General features: G+C 46.4%; 1 protein-coding gene across 7 annotated transcripts in view; it reads right to left on the reverse strand.

Moving 5' to 3' along the window:
- Nucleotides 1-26,159, reverse strand: part of SGIP1 (SH3GL interacting endocytic adaptor 1) — a 1,140,118-nt gene that overhangs the window by 865,832 nt on the left and 248,127 nt on the right. The gene's annotated exons all lie outside the window — the stretch shown is intronic.

The following is a 26,159-nucleotide window of genomic DNA, read 5'->3' on the forward strand; positions in this document are numbered from 1 at the left end:
GGAGGCCAAACCTGCAGCTCATTTTGGGAGAGCCATAGGTGGGTTTTTGATTTTAATTAAGAATGGCTGTGTTAGCAGCTCTACTCTGATGGTGATTGATAACTTAGATCTGATGGGGATTACTGTAACCTTTTCTACGGGTCTCCGTTCGACTATTTTTACTATTTATCTTCGGTGTTCTAGGGGATTGGGTAAATCACCTACACAATCTGGATTTTAGTGTAAAAATCATAGTGGCAGTTGATTTCAATACCAGTTTTGAACCTTCATTGTATTCAAATTAGATAACTAAAGAGGAAGATGAAGTATGGGGTATACCACCTTTGACTGGTCCCCCCTTTGAGATAGTTTTCCAGCACTGCCTTAGAACTGGCTTCGTTTACAATAAACAAGGGGCCTTGGAGCGTGTAATGGGTGTACTCGCTCTGATCCTACAAGGGCAGCTACATTTAAGAGAGGGGTATGTAACAGCATTATTGATTATGTCTTGGTCAATGTAAGTTTATGGCCTCTACTGTATGATATGGAAGTGGTGGTACGCTTTGATAGTGATCATAATTCCCTTGAAGTAACTTTGACCGGTGACTCTTTAAACCAGGATAAAAATAACCAAAAACCTATGGTACCTGCCCCTGTGGTAACTAATAATCGCCGGTATGTTTCATGGCCAAATGTTATGTCTAATCAGGAACTGTTCTCACAGATTCACAAACTTTATGATGCATACTTTGAAGCATATGTAGGACTGAATATGGATGTAGTTCCTATTCTAGATATTCATGTTGGTCTGTCTAATGCCTTACGGGAGATTTTTTACCAAAATTGTACTATTAGGACTTCTAATTCATTGAAGGTGGAGAAATGGTTTAATCCGGCTTGCAAGTTAGCCAAGTCAGCTTTGAGGAAGGCTATAATAGAGGGAAATAGTACTAATGTTAAAGCAGCAAGATCTCACTACAAATCTATCTGGATTAAAGCCAAGAGGAATTGGAATAATAACTTATAGCAAGGTATTTTGGATGCCGGGAAAAAGAATGACATAAGACTAATTTGGCGCCTTGTTACCCAAACTAAGTCAGAAAAACCTAATTTACATCAATATAATATTTTCCCGGATAAATGGGAATCTCATTTTACAATGCTTTATGCTTCCGGTGACTCCCATGTCCCTGATAGCACTAGCTTTCTTAATGTATGGCCTATACTAGATCCCACTCCTCCTATCGTCTTTAGCTTAGGCAAAACAATTAGAGCGATTGATTAGCAGAAATCTGCTAAAGCCCCTGGACCAGATAAAATACCCGGCCTATCGGCCTCATTGATAATGCCCAAAAGATTTTTTCGAAACAAATCCTGATGAGACTTTTGGATTGGGTTGATACACAAGAGATTTTATCTCCCCTCCAGGCAGGTTTTAGACCAAGAATTAGTACAACAGATCACATTTTTAGATTTATTGTTTTATATTGGAAATATGTTTTACTTCAGAAACAACACCTTTACGTGGCATTTATTGATCTTAGAGCAACATTTGATCTTGTACCATGATCGGCCCTTTGGCAAGCCCTGATAAACATGGGTGCTCTGGCCAATCTAGTGCATTTATTAAGTAGATTACATGTGAATAATTTCGCACAGGTCCGCTGGGGTCCAAATGGAGAATTGACAGATCATATTCCCATAGAGCGAGGAGTTCGCCAGGGCTGTGTGCTAGCGTCCACCCTATTTTCTCTATATATTAATGATGTTGTGGACACCCTAGAACATTGTAAAAATGATTCTCCAATTTTAAATAACAAAAAGATACCCATTTTACTTTTTGCTGTCGATTCCCTCCTCATATCTAAATCTCCGATGGGCATCCAAATTTTAATTGATACGTTTTTAAAATTTTGTAATTTGAGAGGCTTAGAACTGAATATAAACAAAACTAAGTTTATGGTTTTTGGAAAGAAGAAAAAAGGAAGTCGTAGTATTCATGCCGGGGGCGAGGCCCTGGGCATAGTACATAGTTTTGATTATTTGGGGGTCAGACTGAAAGACAATTTAGGGTGGGCAAACCAATTGGAGAAATGAAAACCAATTACTGAACACAGATCCAATGCCATTTTAAGGTTTTATAATCAAACAAACTCGAGTGCTATTTCCCCTGCTGTGGAAGTTTACCGAGCAACGGCTCAGGGTGCCGCTCTTTATGGGGCAGGGATATGTGGTTATGTTAATTTACAGTTGTTAACCAATGCCGAGAACATCTTTTTTAGAAGGCTATTAGGCTTACCATCTAGTACCCCATTAATACCCATGTATCTTGATGTTGGAATAAAACTAGTTGCTCACCGGGCCATTTTGAAAACTAATATATTGGATCAGAGAGCAGGGTCAGAGCTTAAAAAGGTCCAGCACCACACACCACTAAATAATTGGCCTATTAAGTAAGCATCGAGTCTCGGTGCAATAGGTCTAGGATGTGACCCACATACATCCCAAGAAGGTGATAGAAAACCACCGTTATCCAAAACTGAAAATTAACCCCGCACCCGAGAGAGATATTTTCTATTTATATAGCTGTCATAGTACAACTTGTTCTAGCGAATAAGCACAATATATGAACAGATGAATAACTTCCCAAACATAAATATCACAGTCATGTATCTTGATTGTAGTTGTAGAAAATCTTTTATTGTAAATTTCATATTCCGTTATTTATTAAAATCACCACACAATTGCTTTGCCTGCCAACGCGTTTCATCCCTCATGGTACTTCTTCAGGGCTTAGTAGAATAGTTGTTACTTTTGTTAACAATAAGTGCGGCTCCAGGCCAGCCTTCACAGCAATGTTGGACAAACTGTATATTGGTGAGATTCTCCCCGGATTAACCACAATAGGTCCATGCAGCTAGTGGCTTGTATTCTCTTTATTTATCTTTCTAACCAAAAAGTATATCGTCCAGTCACAAAATATCGATATAGCAATGTCGCTTCCTCTGCACGAACAGGGTCCAGGGATGTCTCCAGAGTGTACATTTTCAATATATTGGATCCGACTATGGTCTACACCAGAACTTAGTCTTTAAAGACTCTCTGGTAGAGGTAATGAACCTTCAAGGAGCCAGGGAAATTCCTTGGGTTAAATCTGTTTCTGGATGGTTTCCAAACTCGGTATGCAGAACTTGTGGGATGAGCCCAATTAGATTTTAAAATCTGATATTAAACTACTTAAATATAGGTATTGGGCTTATATAAATGACCAATCTGTTCTGAATACCCACAATGGCCCTGCGACTATTATGTTCTTGGCTCATAAGCACTCTCCATTATTTGAAGAATTTTTAGATTTAATTTTCCCATCTCCAACCAGAAACTTGTATATAAGATTTCGTTATGGAATTTTACCACTGAGAATCCTTACAAGCAAATGGTCAGCAAACCAAGAAACTGAAATTTGCCCTATTTGCGACCTGGCACCTGAAGACGAAAAGCCTGTACTGTTTTTTTGCAAGGAGTACTTTTATATATGCCGTAAATGGCTAGTTTCCATTTGTCGTAGCATGGCGACAGGCAGTCATCTAGAAGCCTTTAGGATCCTGAAAAGTGATACATAACAAAAAACAGTATTTGCTGTAAGTAAATTTTTTTTAGAAGCAATGTGGTATAGTAGAGCAAAAATCCTAAAGGCTCTGGAATAAGGAGTTTCGTTGGTTGATCATTTCCATTATGTATTGCAGTTAATTACATGCATTTTATGCACGGTCACTTTTTAAAAATATTTGCACAGCCCTTATATGGTATGTGAAGATAGATTTGCTTATGCACAGGAGGGAAATTGTTGTTGGTTCAAACAAATGACTGTAAAGTGAACCTGATGGTCAGAGTGGTCGATACTTGAAGTAATATATATATTTTAGTTTGTTGCACTTTTTATGGGATGTTTTATTGTGTTTTCATGATGTACTTAAACTGCCTGGAGGGAAATGTTAAAATGATGTACATTATTGCCATTATGAATATATATATATTTTTTTTAAACAAATTTTATTGGTCAAATGCACATACAGCTGAGCTCTGTATCCCAGAGTCTTTCAAAGCATCAATAGACAATATCTTGACTTTGACAGTGTTCTCATATAATACCAAAATAATGGAGACGTGCATATGAAATACAGCTATATTAAACAACAAAACAAATAACACCCCACTCCCCATCGCACAGTCAACCCAGCAAAATTAGCAGGTATGATCGGAGCACCAGTTCTACAGTTGCTATGAGACATGTCCAAGAGACATCCCACCGCCCAATACACGTATAATGCAGGCCCCCCCCCCCCCACCAAGACAAGGGAGGAAAAGACTACAACACCCAATCCCTGCTCTGGAATGGGCTCCAATTTCAAGCCCATGTAGTCCGCCCAGCGCTTCCAGATTTTATAATGTTTACACGGGCATCCCCGTGCTACAAAGATGGGGGCCTCGAGGCCCATACAGAAATCCAGTCCCACCTTCCATACCGAAACGGATGGTGCGACAGTAGCCTTCCAGGCCTTAGCAATGTCACGCTTGGCAAGGGTGAAACCCAGGAGCATCAGGTGGCGCTTGTAGATGTTACCCCCTATATCATCCATTACATGCAGGAGTACTAATTCAGGGGAACAGGGGAGATCCCAACCCAGGACCTCTGAGAGGCATGCCAGTACACCCTTCCAAAACCTAGCGAGTGCGGAACAATCCCATATAGTATGCAGCAGCGTACCCTCTTCATGCAGGCAGCGGAGACATTTCGGGGATGCCACTAAACCAGCCCCGTGCAGTCTGACTCTGGTAAAATAGACCCCATGGAGATATTTAAACTGAATGAGTCAAAGGCTCATAGCGATAGCCGTCCTGCGCGGGGAGGCCAGGGCCTCGGCCCAGTCCTCCTCCTTGAGCGGCCCCACATCCTCCTCCCATGCCCCGCGGAGATGCTGCAAGGAAGAAGAGCAGTGTGTAACCAGGGACTGGTAGATCCTAGAGATTTTATGGTCATGCAGATCCCCCATGAAAACTTTCACCTCAACCGGACTACATTCAGCTAACTCCTCCAGGCCCACCAGGCTAGGGAAGAGAGCATGCCGGAATTGCAAATATTTAAAAAATTGAGTACGCGGCATTTGAAAGTCTTTCTGCAAGCCCTGAAACAATTTCAGGAAGGGCCCCCTCATAACATCCCCCAGGGTGGAGATCCCGATCGCATACCAATCTTGGAAGCCAGGCAAGCCCGCCAACTGAGGCAGACGTCCATTGCGCCATAGCGGCGTCTCTGGAGTTAAGCAATTCCACCAGCCCATCCTCCGCAATGCCTGCAGCCAAACCCGAAACACCAGCTGTGTCACACTCGGCAGAGAGCGCCGCAAGGGCGCAGAGTAGAGGAGCATATGTAACGAGTGATCCCTCATCAAACATCGCTCCACGGCATAGGCCGGGTCCGACCGATCGCCATACCACCATTCATTGAGAACCAACAGACGTCAGGCCATATAGTACGATAGAATGTCCGAAGTAGCAAGTCCCCCACAATACGTGGATTTAAAACAAGCATGAAGAGCCACCTTGACAACCCTCCTGCCCCATAGAAACTGACCCAAGTCCGCATTAACCTGGTGGAACCAATTCCTATATCCGGAGGAATAGGATATGGATGATTTTGCAACCGATAAAGCAGGCGAGGAAGTGAAACCATTTTGAAGATGGCTGAGCGATATAGACAAGGGCATGTGGGACCAAACTTTAAGATCTTCACGCACCCTGTTCCACACCAGCACCACGTTCCCTTCCCAGGCGGTCAACCACGCGCCTGAGAGAAACAAGTGCAGATATTTCAGCCCCCCACGTACCACCTGAACCGCGGAGGCCCAGGTACCAGGGTCTGCCCCTCCACCCAGGACCCAAAAGGGTAGACTTTCGCTCATTCATATAAAGGCCAGTAGTCTCCCCTGCATGATACGCAGCAACCGCGGACCAGTCCTATCCAGCTGCGTAAGGAAAAACAGCACATCGTCCGCATATAGGGCTATACGATCAGACAGTCCGTTGGCCCATTCAAGCCCGGCCACTTGCGCATCAATACGCACCCATGCGGCCAGAGGTTCCATTGCCAGGGCGAACAAATATGGTGACAGGGGGCAGCCCGGTCTGGTGCCCCGACCAATGGGAAAGACAGACGAGACAGAACCCGCCGTGCGCACTGACGCCGTTATGTCAGTGTAGAGTAAAGTCCGATAGGAGAGAAAGCGTGGTCCTAGATTCAAACTGTGGAGGAGGGCAAATAAATACTCCCAGCTTAGTGAAAAGCTCGATCCATATCTGCGAGCAATAAGGCTGCATGTACCTCCAAACTCCTGGCTGCCATGATTGCTGCATGAGGCCTACGGATATTGTGGCGGGTCGCCCACTGAGGCATAAACCCGGCTTGGTCCGGATGAACAATAGACGAAACATGGGGACGATGGCGATTAGCCAGCGCCTTGGCCAGAACCTTGGCCTCGACATTGAGAAGGGAGCTGGGACGTTAAGATGCATGGTGTTCGGGAGGCCTGCCAGGTTTGTGGAAAACCGCCTCAGCATGCCACCAGTCTCTAGGCAAACGACCCAGCTCCCTGGCCGCCTCCACAGCCCTACAGTAATGGGGACCAAGCTGCTGGAAATACCATTCAAAGAATTCATTCGGGAAGTCATTGGGACCCGGTGCCTTACCAGGCCGCAGCTCCTGGAGAGCAGAAGTCAGTTCGTCCGCCGAAAATGGACTGTCAAGGTCCGCGCTTACCTCATCAGTCAGAGCCCTGGGTGGCAGATCATCCAAAATTCGGCCAATAACCGCTGGCAACACACATTCCGGGGAGCATAGAGGGCCGCATAATAGACAGCGAAGCTTTCTGCGATGGCCGATGGATCGGAGATCGGTGTCCCATCGGAATAGACAATTCCCGGGAGGACCAGGGAGCCCATCGCCCCTTGGCACAATCTATGTAAGAGTTTGCTCGACTTGTCCCCCCACTGGTAAATCCTGCTTCGGGTTGCCAGCCATGCCTGACGGGCTTCATCTAACAAGATGGACGAGTAAGCCTGTTGTGCCAAAAGCAGTTGACGGCAGACCAGCCGCCCCCCTAGTCTCTACTACGCGCCTCTAGGTCCAAGACTTTAGCTTCTGCGGGAATAAGAGATTCCCTACGGGCCCTATGCGCAGCCGCGCAGAAGGAGATGTCCACCCCGCAAAGTGTGGGCTTCATCGCCTCCCACAAAGACGCCGCCGCCGAGACCGATACCATATTGCGTGACAGATACGGGTCCACGGCATCCCCCATGTGTTCCCTATACTACGCGTTTTGGAGATTCCATGTGGAAAGGCGCCACTGGAAAGGTCCGCGAGTAAGGCCGGCACGCAGGGTGATGGCTACAGGCGAGTAATCGGAAAGCCCTCGAGGGAGAATATCAGCCTCCGCCACCCTGCCAGCATCTCCCCGGGACACAAAAATATAATCAAGGTGAGAAAAGGCGGCGTGAACCGCCGAGAAGTAAGTGAATCCCGGAGTCCTGCCATGTAGCAGACGCCATGGTCATCCCAATCCTGGCCGGCTACAAAGGAATGGAGCTTGGTGGGAATACGAACCGACGGGGCCCCATTGGGCCTCTACCTGTCAAGAACCAGATAAAACACAATTCCAGTCCCTGCCCACCACTGCCAGGCCCTCCGGGATCTCCAACCACACAGTGAAAGTTTCTCTACAAAACCCCATGACAGCGGCGGTGGGGCATAGACGGTACCCAAAATCGTGGACTCACCCCTCACCGTACCCTGGAGAAAAAGATATCTGCCCTGTGTATCGCCCCACGTTGTAATGTGAATATAAGGGACCCATCTGCGGATCAAGACTGCCACCCCCCTGGATCCCCGCACAAAGCCTGCATGAAACACTTGTATATATCCGAAGCGGTGAAAACAGAGTGCTTTAGTCCCCATAAGGTGTGTCTCTTGTAGCATCAAGACGTCGGCGCCAGCGCACTTAGCCTGCTTAAGGATAGCTCCACGCTTAATCTCATCTAGCGCCCCTCTGACATTCCAGCTCAAAATGCGCAGGGACCCCGAGGAGTCTAATGGTCTACCCGCAATGGCGGCCATGCAAAAACATCAGCAACAGAATGGGCCCTGGTGGCCCCAGACAAGCAACATAGCCCAGCCCAACCTGCAATTGAACAGTGCGATGAAAGACTGACAATTCCCCTGAACACCCCAACCAACCCCCCCCCCGACCCCCCACACCTCAAAAACAGTGAAGTACCCGTCGCGGCAGGCAGAGCAGGTAGACCCCAACATGGAGTACCACCCCTCACCCACCAATGAATCCCCAAACTACAGCCCATCATCCCCTAGCCCCCATCCCCGTCTGATATAACAGACCGAGATACTGGCCCTCATCAGGCTCCTCAGCCACTTCCAACCCCCCAATAACTATTGGTGTACAGACACAGAAATGAATCAGTAAGCTGGTGCAGCCGGATCAGAGGTAGATCCCACCCGTGACGGAACATCGCTGGACTTAGACCGCCTCCTGGACCTGGAGTGGTGAGACCCCTTCACCCGGCCACCGGGCACGCTCCAGACCGCTCCGCTCGAGGAGGAGTCAGAGTCTCTTCCGGGCGGGTAGTGAGGGCGTAGCCGCACTGTCTCATCGATCCAATGGAAGACCTCCTCCGGGGAATCAAAAAAGTGTGCGCGAGAACGATAAACAACCCTCAACCGGGCCAGGTAGAGCAAGGCATATGGGACTTTGAGTTCTCGCAGGCGGGCCTTCGCTGCGAGGAAAGATTGCCGCTGTTGTTGGGTCTGCTTAGTGTTGCCGCTGTGGTTGGGTCTGCTTAGTGTAGTCAGGGAATATCAGGATACGGGCATTGTCATACAGCAAAGGTTCTTTAGCCCTGGCTTGCTTCAGGATCAGATCCCTATCGTGATAGTTAAGCAGCCTCGCAATCACCGGCCTCGGCCGAGCCCCCTGAAGAGGCTTCTGCATCAGAGCCCTATGTGCACGCTCCACAACAAAGCATTTAGACAGAGAATCGGGGGACAGCCAACTCTCCAGCCACTGCGTGAGAAACCTTTCCACGGTTCCAGATTCACACCCCTCCAGAAAACCAACAAAGCGGAGGTTGTTGAGTCGCGCACGGCCCTCTGCATCCTCCACCCTAGACGCCAAACCTCGCTGAGCAGTCTCCAGAGATGCCACTTGTTGTTGCAGCGTCGTTACCACATCTTTCACTCCAGAGATCCGAGTCTCAGTTTCTGTGATGCGCGCCACCACATTCCTCAGGTCCTAGTGTAGCAACATAACGTCTGAACCCACCGCCCCTATTTTGGCGTCCAGGGCATCCCTGGATTGGGTAATTGCCGCTAGGAGGGCAGCATTGTCTGGAACAATACCCCGAGCCCCTCCCGATGCCACCGCAGCGCCACCAGGGCCAGCGGATTTGTCCAGCGTACCTTGCTTAGATGATCCCCCCACTGGTTTTTATCTCTCGTCATGGTGGTACATCGTCGTGACCCCACTCCCAGAAGGCAGGCACCACCTCTGATCACCCCCGAATAGCAGAATAATGTAGCAGCACGTAGGTGACCCTGCTTAACGCAGCGGTCCGCGCAGCCCGATCCAACTGCCGATGCGGCTGTCGGGTCACCCCCTCCGAGTGTCTGGGAACCCCATGCACCAGGCGACACCGCTCCACCCAGCCCCAAGTGGGCGAGTCTCAGTGTCCAGCTGTGAACCAGGGGACAATGGAGGGTCTACCAGGGCATTTAATAGCACCGCACGGGCTCTGTTCAATATGTCCTAGAGCCTGGGCCCCCGGTGGTAGCCCACAGGCACAACAAGAGGCCTCTGGGACGAATAGAATGTACCACCGGGCCACCCGAGGGAACTAGAATGTTCAGCGGGCCGCAGTCACCATCCCGCACCCTCACGCGGTCCGATAGCACCGCCGATCCCCCGCTCAGACCCAAGGATGACAAGGGGGGGGGGGGGGAAAGCGGAGGATCCAGATCCACTAGGGGAAGCAGGTCACTGCCAACGGGCCTCCGCCAAACGTCCCCAGGCCCAGCTGGGGATATGGCCACTCACCCCGCGGCACCCGGGCCCTCCCCGCAGCCCGATCCGGCTGCCGAACGAAGAGGGCCAAAACCGCTGAAACCAGGGATCGCCGGTGGCACGTGCAGACGAGCAGGAGCGCACCCGTGCGTGCCGATGGATGGTCCAACTCCCACAGTGCAGTACGCCACCAAGATGTGTCCGGGGACCTCGCACCAGGCTCCGGCGGTAAATCAAGCAGAGCCCCCGGCTGGGCGGGCCTCAGCAGACCGCCGATACCACCAGGCCGGGCACATGTACCAACGGACCCGCCAAAGGATCCGCAGCAGGCCAAGAGCTCCACCGATGGGCAGCCCAAGATGGCGGCAACAGCAACAGTCGTCTCCCCTGCCGTCTACCTCCTCCCCCCTCGGTCCGACTGACTGCCGAGCAATGAGGGGGGGGGGGGAGGAGAGGAGGGCCGCTACACATTGCGGGGAGCGTCCGCAAAGAAAAAAAAAGGGGGGAGCAGGTTGACTTACTCCGCACCACCAGCGGGGGGGCCGCACCAGTCACAGCCGCTCCACCCCTACAGGATCTGCCGGCTGACCCACACTCGAGGCCGCGGTCTCAGTGCCGCCCACAGGCCTCTGGGCCGATCACTGCCTCACCGCCGCTGCAAGCTGGAACACCGGCCCGCTGACACTGCCAACATGCCTCGCTCCGTCTCACAACCACCGGACACCGCTGGCGGGGGTTACTGTGGCCGAGGGAGCAGGATTAATGAAGGATAGATGAAGGGCGGGACGGAGCCTACTTAGAACACGTCCAACCATGCTGGCTTGCTAAGCCACGCCCCCTATTATGAATATTTTAATGAACTGATTGAAATGTTTTGATAATTGTAGTGAGGCTGTATTGGTGTATATAGGACCCAGTATTTTTTTGCTGTGAATGGATTGTCTGTTTGAGCTTGTTTTTATTTGTTATGTGTACTTCGATGGTTATTTAACCGAATAAAGTTATTCACTACTAATACAATCAACAACTGAAAAACAACTATGCCTATCCCTTTGGGAAGAAGTTCCAACAAGCACAAGTGCACCATCCAGGCAGTATTTAGACCTAGCGGTGGACAATGTAGGCGTCCGAAAACTATGGGAAGGACAACAGCCCCTAAAAGAATTTTAAAAAGCGAACAGTAAGATAAAAAAAACTGATTGATGATTAAAATGAATATAATAACCTCAAGCCTCAGCCCTATTTTGAGACTGGGTGGTCAAGAAAGGAAAAATATATTTTTTTTAGGTATCGCTTCCCAGGTCTTGCCCATGCTGCACCCTGGCTCCAGGACACAAAAAAGCTCAGTTGTACATTGTGCAAATCTTGAGAGAATATTATCCATCTAATCTGTCTTTGCCCAGGCCTGCTGGACAAGAGGAAAGGTTTGCATAAGGCACCCTTAAATAAGAGGAATCCGCGTGTGCAGGCAAGCTGTGATTGCATGCTTTAAAAAGTAATGGACATATTCTTGAATGGTAAATTTACAAAAAATGTTAATAAAGTGGAAAAAAGCTGGAAACCTGAGACTGCAGTTTTAGGATTCCTTTTATTTTAACACAGACATTTATTGCCATTATAATGATTTGAGATTTTTTATAACTAGTGATCTCTTATCCCTTATGGCATCGTAAGGCTTTTGATAATGGAAACAAAATAAGAATTTCAACAAATGAAGATAAGTTTGTTCTATGAAGATGGACTATGATAAATTTGCGCATTTGCACAGTAAATTCTACCTGTGTACAGGCACTCTAGCAATTTAATTCCAACCTCAAGGTTTCTTCAATGTAACAAGGGAGAGTCTTACTATTAGTGTAATGGTTCTAATTAATGCAAATGTATTTTATTGTTGAATGATTTTTCTGTTTTTATTATTAGTGTAATGGTTTTAATTAGCTATGCACTTTTCTGAAAAATAAGCTAAACTAAACATACATCACATGTACCATCTCAGTATGCTGAAGTAGTGCTGGTTTCCGGTTACCTCTGCTGAGCGTCACAGTGATCAAGCTATGATGTGAGCTATGTGGCTCAACAGTGGGAGGGCTGACTTCACCGACCAGGGGCATAGAATGCAGCTGCTTGTGCTGAGTTTACAGGAGACTGGCGTTCAACATGCTCCTGGTAACTCTTGAGTACTTTGACCTGATTTTCACCAGTGCAAACTTTCAGAGACTCATGCGACAATGTCCGCAGGAGAAGTAGCCTCACACTAAGATGCACCCTGTCCTTGTGGGCATGTCAGGAGTCACTTGTTTTGTATTAAACCCTTCTAACACTCAGTGCTCTGTTACAAGTGACTGAGATTCTTTAATCAATGGATTATCAGTTGTTAATCCATGAGTATGCCTAGTGAAAGGTGACATGCATGGCCACTGAAGAATACTTCACGTGTTACAAAACCATCAACCATCCACGACTGCGACTTTGCAGATATGTAAAAAATTATTTAAATATCACAAAACCCAAAGCACACTGAAACACAAAAAACTGGGCTGCAGCCCGTTTTAGGGACTTTGAGGTGGCAGTGCATTATGGAGATAACAGCATCATGAAGTAGCATAGGGGCATGAGGTGTTATATTAAACATAGCAACGAAAAACGAAAAACAAGCACTGTGATGCAGCCAGCAATGACCAAGTCATATTGCTTTTCTTTTTAAGCCATGTTGCACAGCAGCCCACGCTGTTGTGCAATATGCTTTTTATTAAATGTATTGACTTTTCTTCCTCCTTTGCATTTTCTTTATTGCTTTTTCTTTTTCCTTCTTGCTCTTTCCTTCCTTCTTGCTTTCCTTCTGCTTTCCTAACTTTCTTTAATGCATTCGTTCTCTCTTTTTCTCTTAGTTTATCCTTTATCATTCTCTCTTTCTTCCTCTCTTGCAAGAGGTTGGCAGCCAATAGCATAACAATTGGCTTTTTAGGTCTCAGTTAGCCAAGGCTTTTTGATTTTCCTAACATTATGTGTATGACAGTTACTTCTAGGGGTTTTCAGATACATTTCAATTTGTTTGTGGTTGCATCTTTCACATTTTTCTCCAACCCACTTGAGCATGCCTCAAGGGGCAATGAGACATCTCACTTCAGCCATTTGCTGACTTCGCTATGAGTTACAGCATGCTGCCCTTTCACATGGACCACATCCATACACAAAATAGTTCCATTTAGTAGGAGAGCGTACTATAAGATTGTGTGCTTTTTTGAGACCAAAAGACATTTTTGGCTTTAGTCAATGTATTTTTGTTAGATTGACAAATGCCCAGCAGCTTTCCAAATAAAGTTTTGCAAAAACCATGACAAAACAAAAATTGCCAAAAGGCTGGCAGACAACGCCAGACCTATAGACATTGTCAATGCTGGTTATACATAGGCATATATATTACAAGAGACCAACAAGCAGCCGGGGATATCAATCTTGCACCAATTTAGAACGCAACTATATTGACCTATAGGCATGGACTCCACTACTGCTCAACTTGATGGAGTGGGTTGCGCACTATAAAATGATGACTTCCTGAATTAGCCTTTTGTCCTTCTGGTGACCTCCTTTCAAGATATCCAGTCCCTTGTCTTGAGACTCCTCTGGACTGATAAATACCGTATAATGTCTCATGCCAAATGCACTCGTCCGATATATGAGGGCGGCTCAGGTGGCTAGGATCTTCAACTTTATTACTGAGTGGCATAGATAGTACCAATTGAGGACTACCTCTTTGGCAACAAGCATGACTCCCTAATAAGACTGGAGTTGGCTATCCTTGAAAAATTAGGGGATTTTGACTTCCTATACAGAGGCTGCACCTATCATCGCTGCCACAAGGTTCCCTTTTCTGCGCTGGCAGGCAGCTCTGTCTCACATTAAATGGCTCGGTCGACTTACAGTGCAGACCCCTTTTGGGTTGGCACAGGTCTGAAGCAAGTGATGCGACTGGTGAGTATCTGTGCATGGGATCTGATTGGGATATCTATACTGAGAAATATATGGGAAAACAACCACATCATGTTCTCTGACCATTTATTGGAAACATTTAATCAACATATATCCCAACTCTTTAGGTATTTCCAGACCCGCCACACACTTGACAGATACAAAGGAGACCTGGAGGAGTTGCCAGAATGTAACCCAGCTGAGGCTAAACTGCTGCTTGGCCCATTGGACCATGAGAGAATATCAAGACTCTGCAGGGCCCTCCTCATCAAGATCTTGAACCCATTTGGAGGTATGAGAGCTGAATCAGAGAGTAAAGTCAGTGAGCTAGAGGATTATGAATGGCGAGAGGCCAAAATAGCTGCTCAATCACGTGCTCGTCCCTCCAGTCTACATCGGATTCAGTTTAATTATTTCTTTCATTACTACAGTCCTCTTAGGCTGTGGGAAATAGGAAGGTTAGCAAGTTCAGCATGCACACGTTGTGGTGATTTAGAGTGAACATGCTACTGTATAATTTGGGAAATGTCCAGCCACTGTCAGCTACTGGGGGACAATACAGGATACCCTGGTGACTATACTACAAATGCGCAATTCCAAAGATCTCCGGGTTGCACTTATGGGTGTTATGGAGGGATGGGTTAATTCCTGATCTCGGGGGACATTGGCAGGCATTGGGTTTCTTGTGGCCAATCAAGGCACTGCTAGATACCCAAGATCTGCTGAGTGACACCCCTGTCAATGTGGTTTTGAGGAATGGATTACTGTTATAAGGCAGCGAAAAATCTACAAATGGAGGGTGAGGGGTCGGGGGGTGGGGCCTTAGCAGGTGTGGGGTCCCTGGACATATGGGGATACAGACACTGGTTATGCTGGACTTTAAACAACATGGCAAAAGCTCTACTGTTAGAATGACAACTCTATAATTTCGTGGTATCACCCTGCTGATGTATTTGGTGCCGATGGTTTATGTTAAGAATTACTTTATATAATCTAAAAAAAAAATATATGTATAAACAGATGTGTAAAAAATGCTGCACTTTTTGACCTCCCAAACAATGCCCATATTTCAGCAGATAAGACTTCCCTTCACTGGCTGGCAGCAACTAAAGGCACTATGTTTAAAAAGTCTTTGTAGCACACATTGTGATATTCATGGAACCAAGATAAGAGAAAAAGTTCCCTTAAGGCACAAATAAAAACAGGTATAAAATAATGTACCTTATGACTTAACAAATACATACAACAGAATATGGAAAAGTTAAAAATTCATTTATTTGAATATATTAAAAAACAGTCAATAGGGATAACTAAACTAAATACCTGAACTAAAACAAGATACAATTAAGACAATATATATAATTGCGACCTGCACAATTACAAGCAGACAGAACAGTTACAACACACATTTGTTGGATACAGGTTTGTATATTCTTTCTCCGCTCTAATGACACCAGAGTAGTATCACTACCAAATCAGCGTATCTATTATGGTGTTGGAGACTTGAATTATACGCTTTAGGTTGCGTCGACGCGTTTCGGTGATAACTCCTTCTTATAATCCCCTTTATCAAGACATAAAATTTGTCTGCCAGAACCAGAGGGTATGTAAAATCGCCCCTGGAGTAATATTGACGATCCTTTATAGGGATCACTTCACGTTTCCTAATTGGAGCGTGGGCTTCTGTAGTCGCCTTATACAATGCTGCTGGTAGAAGTATATTTCTGTTTCTGTTCTGAATAAATGCGATCTTTTGTTGTCCCCCTGATCATGAAAGACCAAGGGAAATTGGTTGTGTTGTAGACCATAAGAGTTATATGCAATCAGGCCAAAATTGCCTTGTATAAATATAAATATCACGAATACTCCACTTCTGACGGGTATTGTTACAGGAGGTTGTGGTTATAATTCTCTTTTAGGCTTCACAAAGATAACCTATGATATATGGCCAAATATAATGAGAGTCTACCTAGTTAGTAGATAAGGGTTCCGCTCTCTATAAGGGTCCGAGTCGGACCCTTATCTTTGTGAAGCCTAAAAGAGAATTATAACCACAACCTCCTGTAACAATACCCGTCAGAAGTGGAGTATTCGTGATATTTATATTTATACAAGGCAATTTTGGCCTGATTGCATATAACTCTTATGGTCTACAACACAACCAATTTCCCTTGCAATTTCCCTACGCAACCTAAAGCGTATAATTCAAGTCTCCAACACCATAATAGATACGCTGATTTGGTAGTGATACTATTCTGGTGTCATTAGAGCGGAGAAAGAATATACAAACCTGTATCCAACAAATGTGTGTTGTAACTGTTCTGTCTGCTTGTAATTGTGCAGGTCGCAATTATATATATTGTCTTAATTTTATCTTGTTTTAGTTCAGGGATTTAGTTTAGTTATCCCTATTGACTGTTTTTTAATATATTCAAATAAATGAATTTTTAACTTTTCCTTATTTTATTGTATGTATTTGTTAAGTCATAAGGTACATTATTTTATACCTGTTTTTATTTGTGCCTTAAGGGAACCTTTTCTCTTATCTAGGTTGAATAACCCTATTTCCCTTGGCCTTCACAAGGGGTACCTCTCTGTTTTTCATATTCATGGAACCAGCCAGTCTGATCTTCATGCCTAACTGACACTGTACAAGCCTCTCAGAACTTTTCGCTTCTCCTCCACTTATTTACTTTGTTCCAATAATCCACCACCAAAAAACTTCTCGAACCATGTCCCTAAACGTTGGAACTCATCACCCCCAACTATCTTTTTTAATATCAGATGCTCATCTTTCCACAAATCCATAAAAACCTGGCTTCTCCCATAGATCTCTATACCAAATTCTCAACATTCACAAGCATAATCACAAAGCACCAAGTCAACCTTCTGTAGCACTTTCTGCACTCTACAAATACCGTTGAACTTAATTATACCAACACTAGTTCCTCCTTCACAAAAAAGGGTGTGTGTATTATGGTTTATGAAAGGGACCTCTTCCTCACATACTTTCAGCCCTGTGTTAGTGATGACAAAGTTAGCAGGGACAGTCTGTTGATACTACTTGTGTCTCTGATCTGTGGCCTCTTTCTTGTGCATGATTATACAAGGAGGGGCGAGATTGGACATTGCTCCTATTACATGGTCTCTAGTGATGAGATGTTTCATTCAAGGTCACACCATCCGCTCTTGTCCTTTCACCAGCCTCAGGATTTTAACTGCCAACCATGATTTTAAACTCACAGGTAACTACATGATGTTTACCTGCAAGCACCTATATAAGAGTATTATTGACTTTTGCGTTGCATTCAATATACAACTGATTAATTGATTTGTTTACGAGTTTAGAATGAGATGCAAAAGTATGTTTATTAACATGAATTAGTTATGCCACATTTTTGTGAAAATTCCATTTTGGATAAAATGGATGCGGTTTCTGTCATTCACTCCTGCATTAAGACCTCCCATGTGTTCCTCCTGTGCATCTTCTCTAACCACATGCTCTGCAAGAGCAAAGACAGCTGATGTAATATTTTTTTCTTAAAGTATTAATACATGGCTTATTTGTGAAACCTCTAGTGTATTGCATAGGCTGACGCATTCAAGGTCTTTCCGCTGTAGTTGTGGACACAAGTCCTATTCATTGTGCATCTTGATATTATTAAATGTTTCAGATTTTGTTCGAACATTTCCGGATTACAGAAACATGTAAAATGCAGGATGCTTTCTTATAAATGGAATAGTGCTAGCATGTAAAGATGTTGACATTATTACTTCTGATTTGCTAAAGAGTTGGTACATGCGATAATGCTATGTTGAATCTGCAGTTTAGCTCATTTTCTATGCAAGAATTGCGTTTAAGAACCCCTTGATTTTGGAGGTGAGCCACAAGATTTTTGAGCTTTCTTAGGTGCTAATAGGGATGGTGTCTGACTCTTTTCTGATTTTGCTGCTCTTTTGAGACTTAAAATATTTTCCGATTTATGACTACTCTGTAATACCTCTGCATTCTGTAAAGCTTTCTTTTGAGAATTCTTTAACTTTCCCTTAATCTAGAACTCCGTTATTAAGTGGTCCCAATTACACATTTTGATACTCTGCTAAACTGATGTTGGGGAGGGTGCCATTTTGTGCAATTATTTTCAGTAGGAGAACCGTGTGAGGTAAATATCTGGGTTTCTAACTTTTGGGGTGTCCTCAAGTATTGGTGCATGGTTTTTGCTCCCACACACTCTTCTCATTCTGTGTTCACATGTGCACAGAGAGTCATGCACACAAATAACATTACTTGCACACTTGTTCTTTGCATGTATTATCACATTGAAGTCACACCTGTAGGCTTACTGAGTATGGGATGAGGGACTACAAGGAACATCCAATGAACTGTACAAGCACATTGGAAATGTTCAGTGAAAACAGGCCTGCCCACTACCTTTGGTGCCTTAAACATGGTCTTTTTATCTGTGTCTCAATCTGGACACCAGTCGGAGCCAACACACCACAGAAAGCAGCTTCAGCCAGTGCCAGCCCCCCTATTTGTCTGTCTTTCTGTTTACACCTTAGTCTCTGAACCGCTCTGTGCAGACGAGGAAACCATTGACCAGAGGGCTATGGATGTGTGCTAGCAAGGTACTGAGCAAGAAGGGCAACACTGCCCTCAACCCCTACCCATGCACCTGTCTATGCCAATACACAACCCTTTGATCCATTCTGCAGCCATTTGCTTCTTTCTACAGGCATTTGCTCCCCCTCCCCCCAACAGTATTCAGCTCTTCTTCCTGTTGATGTATGCTGCGTTCCCCTTTACTGCCCTGTCACTCTGGTTGTACACTCCTCTTTGTAGCCCTCCGCACTTGTTCACAGCCAACAACTACTCTAGATGGTCATATGCTCCTCTAAACCCCCCTTTGCTCCTTGTAATTATGTATTCTTCAAAAGCCAATAGGTTTGGCTTTAATGTACTTGAGTATACAAACAGCAAGTGAGTGTGCTTTTGTTTACATGGCTTGGGATAATAAAGCCATAACAAAGTCAATTAGTATGGCTTACGAATGAAGATGAAAGTAGGACTAACGGCTTTGCAAATGCTTGGTTAAATTTCAGTTCAGCAAAATTGTTTTGTAGTATTCTTGAAGCTTTCAAGAAATTGTTTGTTTTTTTAAAGTTCAAAAAAAGGATTTGTTTTTACTTTTAAAGCTGGAAAATAATTTGATTCATCATTTTTAGAACACATTTTTTTTTCAACTTAAGAGCTTGCCTATATCCATTGGTCAGCCAGTAAGTCAAGCAAAGTAACTCCAACCTCTTCCCAAAACACCAGTTGCTTCAGATTATCTAGAACAGCTATAGTACAATCTTGTTTTCGGGCAATTCACGTTGCCCTTTTTCTCCCAGTGAGCAATGTGTTTGTCTCATTCAGTATTTCCTTAGATTTGTTAGGGACATATAAATATTCAGGACATGTGATTTCCCCGAATTATTTGGCTAAGTAGAGTAGTATCAGCACGAAGGGCCTGATTATTATGGCAGGCAGACCACCGCCGACAGGCAGTTGGGGCACACCGGTCGCGGGGAAGACCTTCGCCAGGATCAGTGATCACGACAGGGTGGCAGTCGGATTCGTAGTTCTGAATGGCGGCGGTGCTGAGGCAGGCACCACCGTCCGGATTAGGATATCCCTTTCAGACAGCCTTTAAATGGCAGAAAGACTACCATGAAAAGGCTGTCAGAAACAGAATATGGGAGCCCCAAGCAGGGCTCACGTCCATCGTGGGCCACTATGAAGTGGCCCTGGGGGCTCATGTAATGCCCCACCCACCTCAATGCACCATGTGCAAGTCTTTTTCAAATGCTGGGGACTTTTGTGCTATATTGTGAACTATGTGCGCCAATCTCATCATGTTCCAAATATTGTACAACTAATCTTTGATATCCGGCAGATTACCTGTGCCCCACGTTGCTAAGACGTACTGTTGGGCTGCACATAGCACCATGGAAATATGTCTGCGCCTCCATGAATATAAAGTGTAGGACTGTCAGTGGGCAAGCCTTTTTACTTATGTACGTTGGAATCTGGGTATTAAATTATCAAACATTTGGCATACAATATCTAGTATCCCTTTACATATGTCTGGAACTTGAGGCATTCCCACCGTGGATGTATCCACATTCCCATTTTCATGCAGCCTTTCCAACAGACGTCTGACTTTCTTTTTTATATCACTAACATAGCCTAGTTGGGACGTGATATTAATATAGTGAGATTCGGATTAGGGTTTTTCCTTCAAATGTTTATATTGCAATGTTACACAGTCTTGTGTGTGTGTGCTTATTTCCATTATTGTTCTTTTAAAGGTCTTACCAGCTCTCTCTCCCAGCATTTTATTCCCAGGGACTTTACTACATCTTTGAGATTTCGCAGCAATTTGAGTATTTCAGATACCAGTTTAAATCCTCTTCTTTTCTGATAGCCCACTGCTAGTACCAAGTGAGAGACCTCGCCATCAAGCATTTGCTTTCTGAGAAAAGAACTCAAAGTCTCACCTGAGTGTATATCTTTGATTCTTGGCGAGCAAGGTCACTTTTGAGGGATTCAAAGAATCTTATCTTTTTCATAAAATATTATTCCCACTCTACTGCAGCCATGTGTCATCCAATGGGCTCAAGGGTCTTTCTTCAGTCCCAGGGTGAAGACTGGGTTGCCCACCAAAGGAGTCAGAAGTGATGAGAAAGTATTCAGGTCAGGCACTACTGCTACCTTTGGTCAGACCTCAGTGTAGTGTTGGTCACTGGTAAAGAGTAGAGACTCTAGGCTAGCTCTTGAAACAAGGCACCCGTTGATGCCTTCCTCACTAATATCTGTTCAATGAGGCACCACTGCCTCTCTGATTCAACTTGCTCCCACTCCAACATATATTGCAATTGGGCTGCCTGAAAACATGGTCAGAAACCTAGGACTTCAAGCCCCTCCTCCTCTGGTTGTGTTTGCATTAATGATTTTCTGCCCTTATGAAATCATCCATCATGTATTGGAATTACTTCAGAAGCCCTTTAGTCACTCGAAGTGGTAGCATTTGAAAGATGTAGAATCCTCTAGATAGCAGCATCATTTTAAAATCTTTCTGTAGCACCAGGAAAAGTCTAACAAGCACAACGTATACGGGTACCACTTTAGGGATTTCACCACATTATCACAATTAAGAAACGCGTTACTTACCTGTAACAGCAGTTATCCAGTATTGGTGTCTTTCATAGATTCACATGCCTGAATCATTCCCCGTCGTCGAGACGGGAGCCTCCGGTACATAAAAAAGTAATGTCCTATAGACATACATAGAGAAAAATAGGCCTAAGGGCCTCCCCTTAACAGCCTATCCTAGTCCTTATGTAAAAAGGACCAAACTCTTAGAGTCAGCCAATCAGCTATCACCTCCCTCTAGAACCTTCCTGGCAGGAGCCTCAGTCCCTCAGATTTTCGTACGCACCAAGTTAGGTAGGCGTAATATAGTGAGAGAGAGACGCGAGTCCTTCCAGGGGAGGCGGGAGGGTTGCATGTGAATCTATGAAAGACACCAATACTGGATAACTGCTGTTACAGGTAAGTAACGCGTTTCTTATCCAGTATTAGGGGTGTCTTTCATAGATTCACATGCCTGAATCAGAGTAGTTAGCAATACATTATGCACATTTCTGAAGTAACATGCCATAAAGATATTTGAGATAATACACTATTATCATAACAGTTTGAAACATTGGCATACATCAAAACAGTAAATCAGTAAAGAATGTGCATACCAGGATGGCGGGATGTTGGAAGGCTCACCTCACTGGAATAGATGGCGAAGCACCGCCTGGCCCACTGCCGCATCCTTCGTAAGTTCGGCATCAAGGCAGTAGTGTCTGGAGAAGGTGTGCGGGGACTTCCACGTCGCCGCTCTACAGATGTCCAAAATCGGCACTCCAGCGAACAGCGCTGCTGATGTGGACATCGCTCTGGTGGAGTGTGCTTCCACCCTGTCTCTCAAAGGTCGTCCGGCCCCTTCATGGCAGAACGCTATTGCTGAAGAGATCCACCTTGAAATGCTCTGTTTTGTTAGAGGCATACCCAACCTTGGCCTGCTGTAGGCCACAAACAGCTGCGATGACTTTCTGAAGGTTTTTGTCTTGTCTATATAAAACTTAAGACACCGTTTGAGATCCAGAGAGTGGAGCGTCCTTTCTGCTGCCGTGGTAGGGTTTGCGAAGAAGGAACGTAGGACCACCGGCTCGTTGAGGTGAAAGTCTGAAGGCACTTTCGGTATGAACTTGGGATTGGTCCTCAGCACCACCCTGTCCTGTTTGAACTGCATGAAGGGCTCCTGAATGGAGAGAGCTTGCAACTCGCTGACTCTCCTGGCAGATGTTAGAGCGAGCAGCAGAGCCGTTTTCCATGAAATGTACTTGATGGAAGCTCGGTGAATTGGCTCAAAGGGGTGCTTCATGAGTTGGTTAAGGACCAAGTTGAGGTGCCATGTCGGTGGGACCCGTCGAGGTCTTGGAAAGGACCTATATAGACCCTTAAGGAACTGTTTGATAAGTCTACTGGACCAGAGAGACGGGCCTTTGGAAGTCCTGGTAAAACGTGAAATTGCCGCCAGATGCACCTTTATGGATGCATGCGCTAATCCGGACTGTGCCAAGAGCAGGAGATATGGCAATATCTGTTCAGGCGTGATATGAAGTGGTCTCAGGCCCTTCTCCGAGCACCATACGCAGAAGCGTTTCCATTTGAGAGAGTAGGTTTTGTTGGTACTGTCCGCCCTTGCTTTTGCCAACACGTCCCTGCATTCCTGCGGGATGTTTAAATGACAGAACTCTCTGTGCTCCGGAGCCAGGCCGATAACCTGAGCGATTGCAGGTTCGGGAATTGCACCTGCCCTTTGGACATTGTCAGCAGGTTCGGGTGCTGTGGTAGACGAATCGGTGTCCTGATGGAGAGGCGATGAAGGTCCGAGAACCAGTGCTGCCTCGGCCAGTACGGGGCAATCAGGATCAGGGTACAGGGCTCCGCCTTCATCTTCCTGAGGACCCTGGGAATCATCGGGAACGGTGGAAAAGCGTACGCAAATACGCTGAACCAGCCTACGGAAAAGGCATTCCCGAGCGACTCTGGTTGGGGATGCCAGCTTGCGTAGCTTGGGCATTTGGCGTTCTCCCTGGTGGCGAACAGGTCGATTCCTGGGACTCCCCATTCTGAGAATACGTGTGTTAGTGCACTCTCGTCGAGCTCCCATTCGTGGGAGAGGGATTTCTGCCTGCTTAGGGCGTCCGCAATGGTGTTGTCCTTTGCCGGGACATAGTCCGCCCTGAGGGTGATCCCATGGAGAACAAGCCAGTTCCAGATCTTTTGCGATTCGCGCGATAGAGTGAGCGAACGCGTTCCTCCCTGTTTGTTTAGATAGTGCATCGTCGTGGTGTTGTCCGTTCTGACGAGCACCTGGGAGTTCTGGATGCGTGGTAAAAAGGCTTGCAGCGCTAGGTACACAGCCCTCAACTCCAGCAGATTGATATGGAGGCGTTGCTCCGGATCTGACCATTTGCCACTGACTCTGAGGTCCTGAAGGACAGCTCCCCAGCCCGCTAGAGATGCATCGGTGGTGATCACAAGTGGCGCTGCTGGAAGCAGGAACGGCAGTCCCCTCGACAGGTTTCTGTAATCCTTCCACCACTCGAGGCTCTTGGATATTCGCGGTGTTATCCTCACAATGTCCTCGAACGAACCTGTACTCTGAATCCACTGGTTCGTGAGAGCTTCCTGCAATGGACGCATCCGAAGCCTGCAGTGAGGGATGAGTAGTATACAAGAAGACATCATTCCCAAGAGTGATTTGAAGGTGCGAACTCTTAGGGATTTCCTTGATGCCACCGCCGTGGCCAGCGATATGATCTTGTTTTTTCTTTCGTCTGAAGGAAATGCTCTCGCGCATTCCGTATTCAAGGTCGCCCCGAGGAAGGTGATGCTTCTTGTTGGGGACATATGTGATTTCTGAAGATTGAGAGTCAATCCTAGATGTTGGAAAAGATTGGTACAGGCGTTGGAGGATTTGGTTGCGCCTACAGCCGTGGGCGCCTTGACCAGCCAGTCGTCGAGGTAGGGGAAAACTTGGTGACCCATTTGACGTAGGAAAGCTGCCACAGGAGAAAGGCACTTGGTGAAAATCCGCGGAGCGGATTTGAGGCCAAACGGTAGGACCTTGAATTGGTAGTGCTGTCCTGCCACCTCGAAACGTAGAAACTTCCTGTGCCCCCTGAGTATCGGGATGTGATAGTAGGCATCCTGAAGATCCAAGGATGTCATGAAATCTCCTTCCTCTAGAATGCCTAGGATTTTCTTGGAGCGTCACCATCCTGAACGACTGACTCTTCAGGAAAGAGTTGAGTGCCCTGAGATCTAGAATGGGCCTCCACTTCTTTTCTTTCTTGCGTATCAGAAAGAAGCGGGAGTAGAATCCTTTCTCCCTCTGAGCCGATGGAACCCGCTCGATCGCTCCTTTCCTCAACATCTCCGATATTTCCCGGAGCAGCAGCCGTAGATGCTTGTGTGGGAACCTGCGGGGAGGGGTTGCAGGCGGGATGGTGGTAAATTCTAGGGAATGGCCGAATCTGAGGAGTTGGAGCACCCAACGATCTGAGGTGATGATGCGCCAATTTTCCAGGAAATGGGTCAATTTTCCTCCAATTTGTGAAGAGGGAGATGGTAGCTGGTCTGGCTGGAGTAACTGGTCACTGGCGTCCGCCGGTGCCCCTCTTTTGGTTCTTACCCCTGACGTTAGATCTTCCATAAGACGACTGCCGACCTTGTTGCTGCTTCTGCTGGTACTGGGTCTTATTCTGGAAGGAATACGAGGACCTATTCTGGAAGGATCCTCTGTAGGAGGACTGGCCTCTAGATTTGTTGCCCCGAAAGGACTGATTCCTTGCCTGCAAGGTTCCAAGCGCTCTAGCCGTGTCAGTGTCCTTCTTAATAGCTTGGAGCGCCTCGTCAATTTTATCTCCAAAAAGATGTTGTCCGTCGAAGGGCATATCCAGCACCTTCGTCTGCACTTCCTGCCTGAACGATGTTGCCTTCAGCCATCCTTGGCGGCGCAGGACCGCAGCCCCAGCCAGTTGACGAAAGCCTGTCATGGCCACGTCTATGGCGCAATCGATGATCTCGGCCGCAGAGGTCTGGCCCTCAGAAAGTAGTGCCTTTACCTCTTCCTGAACTGTGCTCGGAAGTTCTGCTAAATATGGGGCTATATCCTCCCAAAGTTGGCGGTTATAACGCCCTAAGAGGGCTATGAAATTGGCCACCTTGATGGTCATTGCCGAAGTGGTCGAAAACCTTTTGCCAATTGTGTCCAATTTTCTGCCCTCCTTGTCCGGTGGTGCTGACAGAGGAGAGGAGGGATTACGAGAATTTTTCTGGGCCGCTTGGGTCACGACCGAATCCGGTTTCGGGTGGCCAGTCAGGCAAGCTGGTGCCGTGGACGGAGCCTTATACTTCTTATCCAGGCGTGGAACAACCGCAGGAACGGAAGCCGGCGTCAGCATTAGCTTCTTTCCCTGGTCCCAGAGAAAGTCGATGATCGGGATCGATTTCGTCGTCTTCTTCGTCTGCTCCTTAAAGTCATGCAGGAAGCACTCAGTCTCCGTCGACTCCATGACAATATGGAACCGCGTCGCGGCCCGTTCAACTACCTTATGAAAACCACCAATATCCACTGGCAGTGAATCAGCTTGGCGCGGTTGTGGGGAAGGTGGTGAGGATGCCACATACTCCTCCTCCTCATCCTGGTCCGACTGGTCTCCCTGGACCTCTCCTTCTTCCATCTCCTCAGCCTCCTCATCTGATGACTATCACCTGAGGCGGCGGTTTCTCGTGGCAGACCTGCGTAACCGGCCGTGATTGCCTTGGGGCTGTCGTTGGTGGGTTTGTAGTTGGCACTGGGACCCCTGCGTCCAGCGCCGGCGATTCCGGGAAACGTTGCTTGTAGTCCCGGATAAGGAATTTGAGGTCCTGAACTATTGACAGAGGAAGGCAAACCATCGGAGTGACCTCCGTGC

Source organism: Triturus cristatus, chromosome 4_2 (genome assembly GCF_964204655.1).
Source record: "Triturus cristatus chromosome 4_2, aTriCri1.1, whole genome shotgun sequence".
NCBI classification, from domain to species: Eukaryota; Metazoa; Chordata; class Amphibia; order Caudata; family Salamandridae; genus Triturus; species Triturus cristatus.